Raw genomic sequence first — 18036 nt, forward strand, 5'->3', positions numbered from 1 at the left:
TAATTAACCCTAACAGAGAAGATACCTAGGACTCAAATCACACCAAGGAAGATAGAAGGGAATATCAAGGACAGTTTTGTAGCCAAACGCAGTGACCTTCTGCAGCCGGATACCACAGGGTTGTCTGTCAACAGTGGCACACACGTAACAGTACCTCCCTTCTACGAGTGGTTTCCAGACACTCAGAACTAAATTTGTCTGGATGGGATGCATGAATTGAATGATTCAACTTTGTGTCATTCACTTCTGATGCTGGAACCCACATCCTCTCCTCTAGGCTGTAATCCCTCTGTTACAGAGGGGACGATTGAATATAGAAAAGTGTGATATCAATCGTCACCCGAAGTCTGCTGGGTAGATGATAAGGCCACAACAGGACTGGTGGATGCACACAGCAGCACAGGCAAACAGAAATAGGAATGAAGGGGATGTTAAGGACAAACCCCAACTTGTAGTGTTCCCCTATTCACTTCACAGGTACACGTGTGCTGGTCACGTGTGTATAGACATGTTAGACCAACAGGTGACCCAGTTACACTCACTGTGACACCAGGGACATAAACCTGGAACCAGTCACATGCATTTGGGGCACGAATGACCGTGAACAGGTTTACAGGTATCGATCACGTGCGTAGAGGCACGTCAGTAGAGATGAGCGAACCGGTCGCGGTTCGGCTTGAGTTCGGTTCACCGAACGGAGGTCCCGTTCAAGTTCGGTTCGGCGAACGTTCGACGAACCGAACTCGAACCGCATAGGAAACAATGGCAGGCAATCACAAACACATAAAAACACCTAGAAAACACCCTCAAAGGTGTCCAAAAGGTGACAAACAACTCACAACACTAACACATGGGAAAGTGACAAGGACATATACTCATGCGAAAACAAAGGAGCTGGACAAGGAAAAAGAGGAGGAGACACAGATATGAGTATATGCAAGGGAACGTCGATGCCATTACTGTGCAACTTGAGCCCTGCTCATTTTAGGCTTCCAATCTGGATAAATTGCCTGAGCTCACCACGTATGCCTTGGGGATCTTGTTGTATCCTGCAGCCAGCGTTTTCTCGGAACGTGTCCTCAGTGCTGCTGGGGGTGTGCTGACAGCTAAGCACACGCATCTGTCCACTGACAATGCGGACAGACTAACGTTCACAAAGATGAACAAGTCATGGCTCTCAGAGGACTTTTCTTCCCCTGGCTCAGCCAGGGGAGGCGAAAGGCACGCGTATTTTTGAGAGTGCTTCATGCAAAGGATCTTTTTCATCTTGAAAATGGGGTCAACTGATGCCAGTCAAGTGGCGTGTGTGTGGCCCAATTAGTGGAAATGAGGGAGACTGGGGTTGGAGTCCCCTCGCTTTTGAAAAAAGAACCAAGATGAACAAGTCATGGCTCTCAGAGGACTTTTCTTCCCCTGGCTCAGCCAGGGGAGGCGAAAGGCACGCGTATTTTTGAGAGTGCTTCATGCAAAGCATCTTTTTCATCTTGAAAATGGGGGTCAACTGATGCCAGTCAAGTGGGGTGTGTGTGGCCCAATTAGTGGAAATGAGGGAGACTGTGGTTGGAGTCCCCTCGCTTTTGAAAAAAGAACCAAGATGAACAAGTCATGGCTCTCAGAGGACTTTTCTTCCCCTGGGTCATCCAGGGGAGGTGAAAGGCATGCGTATTTTTGAGAATGCTTCATGCAAAGCATCTTTTTCATCTTGAAAATGGGGTCAACTGATGCCAGTCAAGTGGGGTGTGTGTGGCCCAATTAGTGGAAACGAGGGAGACTGTGGTTGCAGTCCCCTCGCTTTTGAAAAAAGAACCAAGATGAACAAGTCATGGCTCTCAGAGGACTTTTCTTCCCCTGGGTCATCCAGGGGAGGTGAAAGGCACGCGTATTTTTGAGAGTGCTTCATGCAAAGCATCTTTTTCATCTTGAAAATGGGGTCAACTGATGCCAGTCAAGTGGGGTGTGTGTGGCCCAATTAGTGGAAACGAGGGAGACTGTGGTTGGAGTCCCCTTGCTTTTGAAAAAAGAACCAAGATGAACAAGTCATGGCTCTCAGAGGACTTTTCTTTCCAGGGGAGGTGAAAGGCACGCATATTTTTGAGAGTGCTTCATGCAAAGCATCTTTTTCATCTTGAAAATGGGGTCAACTGATGCCAGTCAAGTGGGGTGTGTGTGGCCCAATTAGTGGAAACGAGGGAGACTGTGGTTGGAGTCCCCTTGCTGTGTTTTACATGCTTTTAGAAGGGCATGACATGCCTTAGAGCTTGACTTTCAGCATCTGGAAACTGTTGGCTACCAAAATGCTTCCTTTCCAACCTTTTTAACCGAGGATTTTCGAGACCTTATGCCCATCGCAGTGCCCCAAGAGCCGATGCCCAGGCGCCACTCCTTCTCTAACAAAGGCGTGCACGCGCTACACCAGCATGTTGCACCAAACATCACCACTTCTTTGAGAAACTGTGTGACAGGGTGCATTTCACCACAGATACTTGGCCCAGTAAGCATGGACAGGGGCGTTACATGTCGCTGACTGGGCAATGGGTTACTATGGGGAGAGATGGAGAAGGGTCTGCTGTACAAGTCTTGCTGTCCCCACGAGTTGTATCAATCCTTCCTCTATATGTAGAAGTTAATACACTGCTTCTGCCTCCTCAACCTCGTGTGGGTCCTTCACCTCGGCCCAAACCCTGTGTGGTCAGGGCACCCTTCCTTGTAACTGCGCACAAGGAAAACCACACACCTCCTTACTATGCTGGCAGCAGAGCTCAATGCCATCATGCAGTCAAATGTTTACTTTGAAATGTATGGGAAATGTGAGAAGTTGTGGACGGTTAGCTCTGGAGACCAAGTTTCATCAATGGTTGTCTCCACTCAACCAGCAGCCAGGGAAGGCAGAGTGTGACAATGATGCAAACATGAGTGCGGCCCTTCGCCGTGACAATGTGACACACGTGCCTTGTGTGGCTCACGTGTTGAATCTAATTCTCCAGCAATTTTTAAAACACCATCCCGGCCTACATGGCCTTGTGCAGCGGGTACGCTCGCTATGTGCTCACTTCCATCGTTCACACACAGCAGCTCAACAACTTTCGTCACTCCAGAAGTCTTTAGGTCTGGTGGTTAAACGCCTGAAATGCGATGTGCCGACACGGAATTTGAATCTGCACATGTTGCAGCGTTTGTGGCAGCACCGCCGAACACTGCTGCAATACGTTATGACATATAGCCTGGCCTAACTTGATCCAGAGGTGGTGCAGGTCACGCTGCTGGAGTGGTGTCAGATCAAGGACCTATGCACCCTTCTACACAGTTTACAAATGTCGACGAAGATGTTTAGCACTGGCAATGCCATTCTCAGCGTGACAATTCTGGTCATCTACATGATGGAGCACACTGTAAGCATTATTCGGAGTCAGGTGTTGGGACAAGAGGAAGGGGAGGAAGTACAGGAGGAGTCATATGCGGAAGGGATAACAAGATCTACGAGGTCCAGATGGTCAGCGGCACCTAGGCGGCAGTCATGGTGGGGGAGAGGGATTAACAAGGGCGCATAGTATCAGCAAAAAGTGTTGAGGAAGGTGCAGGAGCCCATGAAGAAATGGAGGACGAACTGGCGATGGGCATGGAAGACTCAGCAGATGAGTGAGAGCTTGCTCACATTTCGGTTGTGCGAGGTTGGGGGGAGAGTGCAGAGGAAGGAGGCACGATTCTCACCTCTCTGCCACCAACACATCAAGGACTTGGTCCTCCTGGATGCACAAGACACATGAGCGCCTTCTTGCTGCACTACCTACAACATGACCCTCGGATTCTACGAATTCAAAGTAATGCTAACTACTGGGTTGCCACACTGTTAGATTCCCAGTACAAGACAAAATTTGGCAAAATAATTCCTGCCATAGAAAGGGACACACGTCTACAGGAGTATCTGCAGAAGGTGGTACGCAATGTTAGATCTGCTTTTCCACTAAACACCAGTGCTGCACAGAGTGAATCTCAACGCTTTGTCATGGATAGGAGGAAATGGTCTTTTACTTGTCCACATCTGAGGGACCGAGGGCTGGCTGCTGTGCTGAGATGGCATTGAGTACGGTGTCCCTGCAGAGTTGCACTTTTGGTCATATACAAAATGAGTCGAAAAAGGACAGATGCTGGTGGAAAGGGGAACAGGTGTGTTGGAAAGGGGAAAAAAGTTTTTGTCCGTGGGTTTGGTGGTTAAGCAAAAGTAACATTTGCTGAAGAAACACCATCTGTTACGGTGGGACTGGCAGATTTGGATAAGGTGGTATATACTATGTTACCGCTATATAACGAAAATTAATAAGAAAAGAAAGAGAAAGGTATATATCCCCATCAGCAGTCAGTGTCCACCGTGCTCCCAGATGGAAAAGGAGAGGTTGGCAACTGGAAGGTTAGGTGGAGGATACAGAGCTGTGTGGCTATGAAACTAATAGTAGCCTGAACCGAGTTAGACGCCACTCGGATCTGGACACTGGGAGCCCTGTTAGCGTCACAGGGTTCACACGCCCACCCAGCCCAGGAACTCCCTGTTAACATCACAGGGGCCATTAAGTACGCTGACCGTGTGCATTGGGGCCACACCTGTGGACAGCAGGCGCATCAGCAGCAGCAGGCCTGTTAATGCCACTGGGCTGCACAAGCAGGACTTGTAGGACAGGAGCTGGTCTTAACCGTTCTGCGTTACCAACTGTGGTGGCAGCCTGCATCGACGCCCTATCCCTGCCTACCTCTGGCCTAAAGCCGCAATGGGTTCAACACATGGAGGTGTGCTCTTTCGGAGCATAATAGAAGACTGCGCACCTCCTTGTTGGCTCCAGCCCGTTTTATAACCTGGGTCCGCCCAAAACCAGGGTGGACCACAATGCACCTCCTGGAGACAAAAGCAGAGTGACACGTCATGAGTGGCATAACTAGCGTCCTATTTGGAACCGCAACTTCAATAATGACCTCATGGCTGCCACGACACAAACACCTCACCAGTCATCGTCTGACCATCAATAATGAGGTGACAAGTCATAGGGGCGGGCCTCTGCAAGCCATTTGGGAGTGGCCTGGCCACATCGTCAGGACACCTGATGCCCTGTGGTCTATATGGGCCCCCCACATCAGGGGCAGGGCCAAAGAGTTCATTACCGGACCTAGTCTCTGATGCAGTAAGTGCCTGAGCATGCTCAGTAGCATGAAATACAGTCTCTGAAAAAAGACTATCAGCTCTAGCATGGTGTCTAGGCACAAAACAGGACTTAGACCCGGCACGGAGTGCAAGTACCTGTGCAAAGAGGCTTTTCGCACTAAGTGTGGGAGCATGCGCTGTATCCCGAAATGAAGACTTAGCCTCAGGAATGGCACAGTCAGGCTGAGCATACTCACTAGGCGAAACACTGGAGTTAGGCTGCGGCTGGGGTAAATCGGCACACACATGCGCACTAGCTGCCTCTCCACACTTACACGTGGAGGAGAAATTGCTCTTCGGGTGTGGACTTGGAGATGCTGTCTATGAACAGAAGGAAAAGCTAAAGGTGTGTGTTACAGCAAGGAGCCACCGCGGAAACACTTCGCTCAATTGTGAGGGGAGTCATTTTGGAGTTTGGTGAGGAGTACCGTAACGCCAGTGAGCAGCATCCTGTGCCACAGACCAACATTCTTATGGTGCTGTCTATACTGCTTACCGTGAGAGGAGCGTAAAGTCTGTATTTCTGGCAACTGGACATCACAGTACCCGGGTACGGTAGGCTGTGCCCAGACAATAATGCGGGCATGCAACACTTTGTTTTATTAGCAAAACACATATCTGTTCTGGGTAGGCCGACTATTTATAGACAATAAGACTTGCTGCCTCTGCACTGTCAAATTGTCACGTACGGTTTAAATCATAGAGGGACAGCGACACATGTTTGCATTGACTGTTGATTTTCAAGATTTCCATGACTGTGTTGCAGAGCTGTGTGGTTTGCATTCACACTGTTATCATCTGCCTTATCTGTGAGGCTTCAGCTAACAAGGGTATTCAGGGGGGGTAATGTGTTTTGTCTATGTTTAGGTAGATAACTGGGAAGCTCTTGTGATGCGCCACTGGTAAGTCGTGTTCGCACACACACACACACACGCACAAACACACAATTACTGCTACGCAGAGGGATTAGCAGGTAGTAGGCAACAGAATAGATTGTTCAATTATTTAAATTGTATGCATGGTTCTTATTGTTTGTTTTGGTAAAGTTAAACAATCATTTATCAACCCAACTGCCTAGAGTCCTTTTCCTGTTGCCTGGTTTTGCTGCATACTGGGGAGCCCACCCTGTACACGACTTAAAATGAAGCATAAGTCGCAATGTGAATTTCACTGTGCTACAATGCGGCCTAGCGTGCCTGTGCAACTACCGCCTGCCCCATCAAGTGCATCAAGTGCTCTTCATCCTCTGTGACTGTGGGGACAGCAGTCTCACATGGTTTTTCACACTGAACTTCCACCCCTTTACACGCAACAGGGAGTGTGATTGGCAGGTCATCACTTGTTTTGGAAGTGGAAACAGATGGTATTGTTGAGCTGTCAGACATCGAGAAAACCAACATTGGATGCAGGCTACATTATATCCACACCTGCACCTTCGTCACAGATTGGCTGGACTACCTGCAGTTAATAATTGCATTCCAGAAATGGAAAGGAGTGTAGAATGCACATGTGTTGTACCTTGCTTGGCAGCAAAGGAACACTAACTTAGTATTACAGACAATTTTAGGAAGGCAGAAAAAGAGTCAGCTCTTTGGGCAAATTAAATAGCATGGCAAAAGTGGACAGGTGGGTACAGTGGCCGTGTTCTGTGGGTACCAGGACAGTAAAGGAAGCCTCACTTTCTATCCCTCCGAATGATCAAATGCAGCAAGGAATTCCCTAAGTTTGCTATAAAATTAGCGTAGCAAAATGTGCATGAGGGTTTAATGCAGAGGTGCTGCAAATAGCTTTTTACCAGTGGGACACTAATGGAAGTCCAACAGCCACTTCTTGTATGCCACTAAATGGCAGCATTTTTTGCTATTATTATAGCTTATTAAAAACAGAGCAGGAGGGTGTCATGCAGAGGTGCTAGAAATAGCTTGGCACCAGTGGGACACTAATGGAGTACAACAGCCACTTCTTGTATGCCACTAAATGGCAGCATTTTTTGCTATTATTATAGCTTATTAAAAACAGAGCAGGAGGGTGTCATGCAGAGGTGCTAGAAATAGCTTGGCACCAGTGGGGCACTAATGGAGTACAACAGCCACTTCTTGTATGCCACTAAATGGCAGCATTTTTTGCTATTATTATAGCTTATTAAAAACAGAGCAGGAGGGTGTCATGCAGAGGTGGTAGAAATAGCTTGGCACCAGTGGAACACTAATGGAGTACAACAGCCACTTTTAGGATGCCACTAAGTTTCCTCAGTGTTTGCTAGTATAATGGCTTGGTAACAATGAGTTTGAGTGTGCAATGCAGAGGTGCTGCACATAGATTTGCACCAGTGGGACACTAATGGAAGTCCAACAGCCACTTTTAGGATGCCACTAAGTTTCCTCAGTGTTTGCTAGTATAATGGCTTAGTAACAATGAGTTTGAGTGTGCAAAGAGCAGGAGGGTACAGTGGCAGGGTTGTGGGTCTGGGTAGAGGAAAGGAAGCCTCCCTTTCTATCCCTCCTAATGGGGAAATGCAGCGAGGAAATCCCTGATCTTAGCTACACAGACACTGTCATCTTGTGTAGCTGTTAAAATCTGTTTTCACGGACCTGATTGTCACCTATGGCTCTGACCCTGCCGGTATTAGCCCTTACAAGGACTAATAGAAACTGCTATCCCTATTCTGTATAGCGCTGTGTATAGAGCGTACACAGCAGTATCGGCGACAGGAGCTGCGTGAGAGGTGACTGACACCCAGACGCAGAAGGCAGATAATGGCGTGCTGGAACAAAATGTCCGTTTTTATAATGCAGGGACATGTGACGTGGACATCCTATCACACATGCCGTTGCTTCTCTGGCTAAAAGTCCACTTAGCTGTGTGTGTGTCTGGGATTGGCTGACATGCTGGCCCGCCCCACTACACGCGCGCGCTTAGGGAAGGAAGACAAGGAAAAAAAAAAAATGGCGATCGCCATTATCCAAACAGCAGTGATCTGAATGCGCTGTTCCCGCACACTATACGCTGAAATTTCATAATAGTGTGAGTCACAGAGTGACTTACACTATTACAGCGGAAAGCCAGCTAGTAATTAGCTTGTCTTTTTGCTGCTAGAACCGTTCTCGAACGTATCTAGAACTATCGAGCTTTAGCAAAAAGCTCGAGTTCTAGTTCGATCTAGAATAGCCCCCAAAATCTCTCGAACCGCGAACTGGAGAACCTTGAACCGCGCTCAACTCTACACGTCAGACCGAGCGAAATACCCATTTGACGTCGCCGGGTACACAGCGACTGGAACACATACACACACACGTCTGCCACAAGCACTGCAGACCACCGGTCACGTGCGTACGGGAAACGTCAGGCCAGGAGGGTAACCAGCTAGTGATACTGGAGACCAGAGAACTGGTAGGACAATAGTTGACCCTCACCGTATCAAAGTACAGGTGTGCATGGATACGAATACCCGGCACCGACGCCTAGCCCTGAAGTAGTCACTGTCCTTTTCTATATATATGCCTGCCACATGCACTGCAGGTAAATGGCGCTGGAACCTAAGCACTCTCACAGCCAGGTCAGCTGCCTTAGCTGTCAGCATACAGAGTGAGACTCACACGCCAATGGGTGGAGCTACAGACCTTTTATAGCTGCCTCTCTGGCCCAGGCCACATGGCATGTGGTAATGGCGTTGGCTGCAGTCATATTAAGGCTGCCACGTCATTGCTGATGTCATGATGACCAATCAGTGGCTGCCAAGTCATCGCTGATGTCACCGATGACCAATCAGTAGCTTCCGTGTCATTGATGACATCACGCACATGCTCAGTATGTCTGAATGAGAACTTCATCTCAGGCTGGGTACTGGCTCTAGCCACCTGATGCCTCTCAGCCAAACACTTTTAACGGCGGACAGGTGGCGCTGCAGAGTCTAGCGATCCTGGTACGGAAGATAGAGACGGAACGGGATCGGTTCGAGGCTCAGGGGAACCCCGAACCATAACACCCTCCAGTACACGAAGTATTGAAGGGAATGATGTAGAAAGCAAGAATCAACAATCTTATCTATTTTAAAATTCAAAATTATCATCAACCACGATGCATGGGGCAAGGGGGTGTCACCAAAGGTACAACATACTTGTTGAGTGATGATTTGTGGAACACATTGTGGACCTTAAAGAGGGCTTTACCGCTACGATATTGCTAGCAATGCTAGCGATATCGTACGTAAAAGCACCCGCCCCCGTCGTGCATGCAATTTCGTGTGATTGCTGCCGCAGCGAGCATTATCGCTACGGCTGCGTCACACTCACTTACCTGGTCAGCGGCGTTGCTGTGACTGCCGAAAAATCCCTCCTTCAAGTGGGAGGGACGTTCGGCATCACCGCGACGTCACTAAGTGGCCGGCCAATCAAAGCGGAGGGGCGGAGATGAGCGGGATGTAACATCCCGCCTACCTCCTTCCTTCCACACTGCGGCTGGCAGCAGGTAAGGAGACGTTCCTCGCTCCTGCGGTGTCACACACAGCAATGTGTGCTGCCGCAGGAGTGACGAACAACATCGATAATCAACCATTACCGATTTTTGGTTTTGGGACGACCTCTCCATGGTGAACGATTTTCACCATTTTTGAGGTCGCTTAAGGTCGCTGGTAAGTGCCACACGCTGCGATATCGTTAATGACGCCGGATGTGCATCACTAACAACGTGACCCCCGACGATAAAACATTAACGATATCGTAGCGTGTAAAGCCCCCTTAAGACCCCGAGGTAACTCCAGATGAAACGCCACTGGGTTAATGATGGTGATAACTTTATAGGGACCAATAAATGTAGGGCCCAGCTTCTAGCAAGGAACTTTGAACTTAATATTCCTGGTCGACAACCACACATAGTCATTCACACGTAGGTCTGCAACTGGCAAGCATCTTCTAACAGCCATAACTTTATATCTGTCCCTGAAAAGCTTCAAATTAGTCTGAACCTTTTGCCATACAGAAGAGAGTGATGAGGAAAAAGCTTTCCAAAATTTGGAAACAAACTGGATTCCCTGATCTCAGACCACATTGGAAGGAGCCCCATGAAGCTTCATGATTTCATTGATGAACACCTGAGCCAGAGTGTGATCATTTGGCAGTGCCAGTAACGCGATTAAATGTACTATTTTATTGAACCTATCTGTGATGGGGTGTGTGACTGATAGAAAGGTAAATCTGTGTGTCTTCAGCATAGAGATGATACTGAAAACAGTGGGACTCTATGAGCTACCCGAAGCTGAAGGTGTAGATGGAGAAGATCAGGGGTCCAAGAACGGAACCTTGGAAGACACTGACAGCTAGGGGGCGAGATGATGATGAGGAGGAGGTGTTGAGTGAGTGGGAGGTGCTGAATGTCCAGTCTTTTAATTATGAAAAGATCCAAGATAGGGCTGTTTGTGATACCAAGAGATGAGAGAGTCTGTAGTAGGAAGGAATAGTCTATTGTGTCGAAGGCAGAGGACAGGTCCAGGAGGAGGAGGACAGAGTAGTGTCCCTTGCCTTTGATGTTTAGTAGGTCATTGGTGAGTTTAGTTAGGGCTGTTTCAGTAGAATGATGTGTTTGTAAGCCAGATTGTAACTGGTAAAATGGGAGTAGAAGGAAAAATGGGAGGACAGTTCAAGATTAACATGCTGTTCTAGCAATTTTAAGAAATAGAGGAGAAGTAATATGGGACGATAGCTAGATACAGAGGATGTGTCAAAGGAGGGCTTTTTGAGGATGGGTGTAATGGAGGAATGTTTAATGCATGAAAGGAAGTCAAATCACCAATTGTTACACTGGCAGACACACACAAGAACAATATATAGGCCCTTTCCAGCCCAAAAGCTCATGAAAATACACCCCTTTCTTGTTCCCAGGATTTGTCAAACACAGAACCTTCATTGTCATATTCATGCATGATTAAGCTGACAGGTGTTTTTGTATGTGAAATGGCCAATTTCTCCTTGCTTCCCACCTGATTCCTACCCCGAGGTTTACCCTGGCTTAGAATGCTACTGTCGCGGGCGGAGGAGGGGGCGCTGCGCTCACCACGCTCGGGTCCGGCGCTGCTGCTGCTTCGCTTGCTGCTCGGTTGTGGCTCGAGCGGTGGGCCGGATCCCAGGGACTCGAGCGGCGCTCCTCGCCCGTGAGTGAAAAGGAGAATGGTTGTGGGGATTTATTGTCCGTGATGCCACCCACGGTTGTGGTGAGGTTGTGACACCACCGCTGCTCTGGACGGGGATCCCGGGAGCGATGACAGGGAGCAGCTTGGATGTTGTTTTTCCCCTCCATGGGTAGGGGGGTTGGTTGTCCCGGGGCCCGGTGAGGGAAGGATGGCAGGTTGGTTACGGGACCTGGTGAGGTGCAGGGTCGCGGGGGCAGCGCGATGGCGCACGGCACAGTCTTAGTCACTCAGCCAATGATGAATACAAAGTCTCCGGTAAAACAAACGGCTGGATGGATGGGTCCCACAGATGGCTGCGGTGGTTCTTCTCCCGGTAGGTTGGCGGTGACTGCCTTTCCCTGCACCTGTGTTGTATTCTCGGTTCTGGTGGCTTCCCACCGGTAACCCGCTGCCCTGCTTGGATGGAGGCTGAGGGAGCCCCTTTTGCCACAGGCTCTGGCCCTGGGAACTGTAGCCTTGGCGGTGACTGTATTTCCCTTCATGGTTTGAGGTGTTGCCTTCAATCGGGTCTTGACTGCTGGGAAACCCCGGAGTTTCCCTTCGCTAACGGATTTGACCGGTTTTACGGCGACTCCAAGCCTGGTCGGGGTCCGTAGGCCCTGCCGAATAGTGCTGGCTTCTCTTCGCTCCCCGATCCGGTACCGGCGGGCCACCGCCCGTCCCCGGTCCTTACGGTTCACGTCAATCAGCCCCTCCTGCAGCCGGTCACCACTGTCTGCCAGCCTTGCTGTATGTGTCCGGGCCACGCACCCGGACACGGTCAGTCTCCTCCGCTACCACTTCACTCTTCAACTCCCTAACTGATCTCTCTCACTCTCCACTACACTGACTTACTTTTCCCGCCTCCAGGACTGTGAACTCCTCGGTGGGTGGGGTCAACCGCTTGGCTCCACCCCCTGGTGGACATCAGCCCCTGGAGGGAGGCAACAAGGATTTTTGTCTGACTTCGATGTGCCTATCCAGGGTGGGGGGTGTGTTGTTGCAGTACCTGTGATGTCCTGGCTTGTCCAGGGCACCACATTCCCCCTTAGTAAAATGCAGACCGTCCGCGGGCTGCCCGTCCATCACCGGTTTTATTTTTGTTAACTGCAAAAGATAGAAAACGGTAAAAACATGTAAAAATCACAACATTTCACAACGGTATGGCTTCCGCTCTTCTCCCACCCAAACAACCTGGCCCTGATGCTGCCCCTAAGAAGTGGGCAGCACCCCTTGACCCCAGTCCAGAACCAAGTTGCCCGAGCGGGTTCTGTCTCTTTCAGGGGACCCGCGTCCATGGGGACCCCTGAACCCCCGGAGGATCGCCACCGGTTACGGTAGTGGAGGGCCTGGGCCATCCCTTTCCTCCAGGCCCATCATCCCAAATCAGCCTCTCCGGAGGCTGTAGCGGATTAAGCCACAATTATTTACATTCCACTAGTTTGTGGTTGCCCTGCAAGTTCTCAGGCTTGTCTGTAAGAAGTTCCTTACGCAACGGTTGCAGAACGTCCCTACGGGGACTAGTTGCCGGCAACGGCCAGTTCAATCACGGTTCCAATCAGATAAACTTCGGTTGATCAATCTTATCATTCAAACTTTTTTTTGTAAACTCTACTGGTGGTCCCAATGAGGACAACTTGCAGCGGGGCTCCGCTGCCATCACTGCTCACTCTCGTCCTCCTCACCCGGTCCCGTGTGGAAGACCACAGGCACCAGCCCCTCCATAGCAACACGGCTTTTAACTCTTTCTTCCATCCACAATGGCTATCTGCAGCAGCCGTGTTACATGCCATTACAGAAGTTGTGACTTTCACAACTACAAAAGGTGAGCCTTTGTACTCCCATTAATGCTTGCTAATATTTCACATAAGACCCTATCTGCGCCTCTTTGTCTCTCCAGTTGTCTTCTAAAGCTTTCCAGTATTGAAAATTGAGTAAATGTATTCGTGGCAAAACTAATTTAGGGGGAAAATTTGGATAGCTTGGGAAAGTTGAATTTAAAAATATTTGCTCATCTCTAGTGTTCTGTATCTACAGTAGAATATAAAAACAAGTATTGAAAAATAAAGAGACCCTTTTGCCTTTACAAAATAGGATGGAAGCAGAAAATATAGGTAGCATAACTTCCCACAAGCAATCATGTGCAACGGACAGCTGCTCAAAAAAATAAATAAAATTAAAAATGGAAAACAAAGTGCACACCTTAGTAGCTGCAAACATAATTTGCCAAACGGGCAACTAGAGGTACCCTAACTAAAGATTAAAACTTAACTTTTATTCCTAAGCCTCAGGAGGCTATCAGTTAGCGTAGGGGAACGCCACTTTGATAATACTGTAGGACAGTTGTCCCCTTATTCATAGTGTTGGTCCGCGGCCGGATACGTGATTTAGCATATGTTAGGTTGCTTTACCTGCTATTTGTTTTAGATTGATCTGTGTTAATTGCTTAGAAATAAAGTTAAGTTTTAATCTTTAGTTAGGGTACCTCTAGTTGCCTTTTGGGCAAATTGTGTTTGCAATTATAACTCTACGCTGATTATGGGTATGGATTGAGGTTTAGGTGTTTGCACTTTAGTAGGTGAATACTTGTGCTTAAGTTTTAAATAAGGGATAAGGGAGATTTCTCAAGAAAAAAAACTGAAAATGCAGAGATCGGTTTTATTTAATTTACAAATAGAAACAAGCCTTGAATTAAGAATTTGGATTTAGTTGCAAAATTTGCAATTAGTGGTTTAATTCTATCCTTGCTTTCTGTCAATATGTGAAAAAGAGCAGTTATTAAGGTGCTGTTTCTGCTGTATGTCACAGATGTAAGGGGTACTTCTCACATAGCAAGATCACTAGCGAGATCGCTGCTGAGTCACAGGTTTTGTGACGTACCAGTGACCTCATCAGCGATCTCGCTGTGTGTGACACTAAGAAGCGACCTGGCCCCTGCTGTGAAATCGCTGATCATTACACACTGTTCTGGTTCATTTTTTGCTCGTTGGTCTCGTTGTGTGCAGCACACATCGGCGTGTTTGACGGCGGGAGACCAACGAGCACCAACTCTGTGTAAACAGCGTACGCTGGTAACCAGGGTAAATATCAGGTAAATAAGCAAAGCGCTTTGCTTAGTAACCCGATGTGTACCCTTGCTAAGTATACAGGGAGCCAGCACTGGCAGACTGTAAGCGGTGTATGCTGGTAACCAGGGTAAATATCAGGTAACCAAGCAAAGCGCTTTGCTTAGTTACCCGATATTTACCCTGGTTACCAAGTGCAGCATCGTTACACGAGTCGCTGGTGGCTGGTCGCTGATGAGATCTGCCTGATTGACAGCTCACCAGCAACCATGTAGTGACATACCAGCGATCCTGACCAGGTTGTATCGTGGTCTGAATCGCTGGTATGTCGTTTAGTGAGACAGTACCCTAAGAACTCACATTCACACTCTGAATGTTAATGATAAGATGATACAACAGTTCACTGTATATCACTTGAATCTTGGATTTCTATTCACAAACTGAGACTACCACTCCCCTTTTCAATCTGGTACATCAGCAGTGACATTGTACACCACAATCGCATTATGTTTTTATCTAACCTTATCCTGTGGGCTCTGAATGCTCCTATCCCTACACAGTACAGGCATAAAATGATGTTCTTTGGTCAATTCCTATGTTCCTATGTTTTATACCACCTATAACTGCCCACCTGATTGGCTGTGCTACACCATGTGATTAGATTGCTTCAAGGCATTATGGAGAAGCCCGTTCTACCACGCCAGATGCCATTGAGTGTGCAGCATGTGTGAAACGGCACTGGGCATTTTTGTTTTGCCAATCCTTGCAAATACAGTAGAATCACAAGTTGTTCAAATTTAACTGGAACCTTAGATTTCTGGAAATTCGCCTCGAATTTGATCCTTCGCGGATCGATCTGCTCATCTCTAGGGTTGAATCATTTTAATTGCTAATGTATATAAAATTTCTTAGAGCATCTCTCGTGTCCCATAAAGTGAGAGTATATTCAAGGTGGGGAGGATTGTCGCTAGAAACACACAAATTCTTTAAAGATAATTTTGCTTTAGTACCTTAATAGCGAACTGCATTCAGTAGCTTTTCACCGTTTACCTCACATTGTTACTTCTGTGATAATGGACAGCCGATGCCTAAGGTTATTTGGGTTGCTGTCAAGATGCTCCGCTATGGTTGATAAGCTACAAAGGACAGCTGCCTTAGGGCTAACTACTTTTATCAAGTAAATACAGACTCACAGCATTAAAAACTGACAAAAAGATGAAAAAAGTTTCTCTTAAAGGGAACCTAAGCATTAGAAACCGCTATTATATACATATTATATACATAAAAATTTAAACACATATATATACACATAAATATAGCAGTGTAATACCAAATCTTTTGAAGTTCCAATCTTTTCTTTCTACAGGAGTTGTATTATTCTGCAGCTTGTAAAATTTAATGATCCGGGGCTTCTCCGGTGGGGCATCGCTTCCTTCAGACTAGTCCTGGCTCAGCTCCATTGACATATCGTGAACAAGATTTATGAGGTTCCTGCCATGGAGTAAATTGTATTGAAGATGTCAATCATGCCCTTGTTGGCGTGATTAGTGGGTCCGAGCCACGGGGAATCAACACCGCGCCAGACTAGTGCTGGCTCATTTACATATGTCAAGCTACAGAATTAGTTTTTGTTTTTTTTTAAATAAAACACAGAAACTGGAGTTTGCAACTTTAAAGCTTTTAACGGTTTTATTGTAATGCTGCCGTCAGCATATATTTACAGCTATCATGGTGATTTCCAATTGGTAAAGAACCTGGCAAGATCCCTTTAAGACCCAAGGTATGAAACTATTAAGAAACATTATACTTTTCTTAATGACTTATTTTTTGGCTAAAAATATTTGAGATAAGTAAATGTTTTGAAATTTAAATTTGTCTGATTTGCCAAATTTATTACAAAAATTATAGTACTGCAAAGCTGCCAATGGCTCTGTAGAGGTGCGTGTAACACTCTGAGGTCTTCTAGGGCTGTATCCAACCAATTATAAGATATTTAACACAAACTCAGCCTTTGTAATGTCAAAGAAACCTAAACTTATATGGCTATTAGTAAATGGTTGTTAGAAACAGCCTTTTGCTCACACACTAATCTTGCTCACCTCTTTTCTTTCATACTCTATTTGTACAATTTCTTCAGTATTTTATGGCTTTCTCTCCCTACTACTATGGAAAAGTTGTGAGCTCTGACTTCCTCTCACTATCTAGATTTGACACAAAATTACTGCTGCATTTCCTGCTTCTGCTTTTACGCAGGCTATGATGTCCCTCCCGATTGGATGTCCTATATCATGTGATGTTTTAACAGCAAGGCATTATGGGGAAGCTGCAAAACTGAGCCCATGGTGATATGAGCCTTCTGTGGCGGATGCATTGTTCTATAATGTGTAAAATAGCAATGGCCATTTTAGGTAACTCACACAAACTAAATTTCAAATTCACATTTGCCGGGCTCAAAATTCCTACATATTTGATAGATTGAATTTGCATCAAATCCATTCACTGCTTTTTAAAAAGATCAAAAAGAGGGAGCCAGCACGATTTCTAAACTGTACTTATTGATAAATGGAGATTTTTGGCAAAACATTGCAATATTTTGAGCTACCCCGCCACTCCACGGCAAATCTCAAGGGGCAGTCCTACACTAATATTTTATTTTATCTGAAGGGTGCCATGCGGCCTCACACATTTAATAGCAGAACTATTTAAAACAGCACCTACTTGATGCTTTTCATTCCCGTACCTGTGACTAAATCACAGCTGTGGGCGGGACAGACCCAGGCAATATTGCAATGTTTTGCCAAAAATCTCCATTTATTAATAAGTACAGTTTAGAAATTGTGCTGGCTCCCTCATTCTGATTTTTCTATTGGCAGGTGGTTAGCCTCCACCAAGCCGTGCACCCTTTTTTGGTCGTTCTAGCTGTCTGATTTTTGGCAAGTGATGACTGTTCACACTCAGCCATCAGCCCTGTCCACAGGCTATTTGATCCAAGCAGCACTTGCCTGGGTCTGTCCCGTCCACAGCTGTGATTTAGTCACAGGTACGGGAATGTAAAGCATCAGGTAGGTGCTGTTTTAAATAGTTCTGCTTTTAATGTGTTTGGCTGCATGGCACCCTTCAAATAAATAAAATATTAGTATAGGACTGCCCCCTGAGATTTGCCGTGACGTGGCGGGGTAGCTCAAAATATTGCAATGTTTTGCCAAAAATCTACATTTATTAATAAGTACAGTTTAGAAATTGTGCTGGCTCCCTCATTCTCATTTTTAAAAAGATGCATCATTCACAAATGCACCAAAACTGCGTTTTGTGAACCAGCTGAGGTTGTCCTTATGGGCAATATACTGTATGTAGGGGAGTCTTTTGCTTGAGATCCTTCTTTTTTCGACAAAATGGTGAAACACTTTAAAAGCAATGTCTCATCACAAAATGAGCTGCACTGTATTGATTATATTAAGTTTTTATGATATACATTTTTTTTTTTTAAATTGATGGTTTTTAACTTTTTATTCACTACTTATACAAAAAAAAGCTTAGATTTTGCAGTGTTTACTCTGACTGATGAACCTGAAATAAAGTTGAAAAATGATTTGTAGAGATGACTTTTCAGTATTTATCTC

Source organism: Anomaloglossus baeobatrachus, chromosome 4 (genome assembly GCF_048569485.1).
Source record: "Anomaloglossus baeobatrachus isolate aAnoBae1 chromosome 4, aAnoBae1.hap1, whole genome shotgun sequence".
Lineage (NCBI taxonomy): Eukaryota > Metazoa > Chordata > Amphibia > Anura > Aromobatidae > Anomaloglossus > Anomaloglossus baeobatrachus.